We start from the raw sequence: 569 nt of genomic DNA on the forward strand, positions 1-569 counted from the left end.
GCCGTGTCAGGTCGGGGTGCCATGTCGGGTCGGGGTTTTTTCCTCTTTTTTCCTTTTCTTCTTCTTCCTATTCTTCCTTTTCTTCCTTTTCTTCCTTCTTCTTCTTCTTCTTCTTCTTCTTCCTCCTTTCCTTTTTCCTCTTCTTCTTCTCCTCCTCTCCTCTTTTTTCTTCTTCTTCTTCCTCTTCTTCTTTTTTCTTCTCCTCCTCCTCTTCTTCTTCTTCTTCTTCCTTTCCTTTTTCCTCTTCTTCTTCTCCTCCTCTCCTCTTTTTCTCTTCTTCTTCTTCTTTCCTCAAACTAAACTAAACCTAAAACTAAACCTAAAACTAAAACTAAAACTAAAACTAAAACTAAATCTAAACTAAACATAAACATAAAACTAATAAAACAGAAAAAAGGAAAAAACTAAATCTAAACCTAAAACTAAACTAAAACTAAAACTAAATCTAAACTAAAACTAAAAAGGAAAAAAACAGAAAAAAACAGAAAAAAAGGAGGGGGGGCTCACCTGGGGCAGGGCCGGTGGAGGAGGCCCCCGGTGGAGGAGGTGGCCGGGGCGGTGGAGGAGGC

Source organism: Triticum aestivum, chromosome 4D (assembly GCF_018294505.1).
Source record: "Triticum aestivum cultivar Chinese Spring chromosome 4D, IWGSC CS RefSeq v2.1, whole genome shotgun sequence".
NCBI lineage: Eukaryota > Viridiplantae > Streptophyta > Magnoliopsida > Poales > Poaceae > Triticum > Triticum aestivum.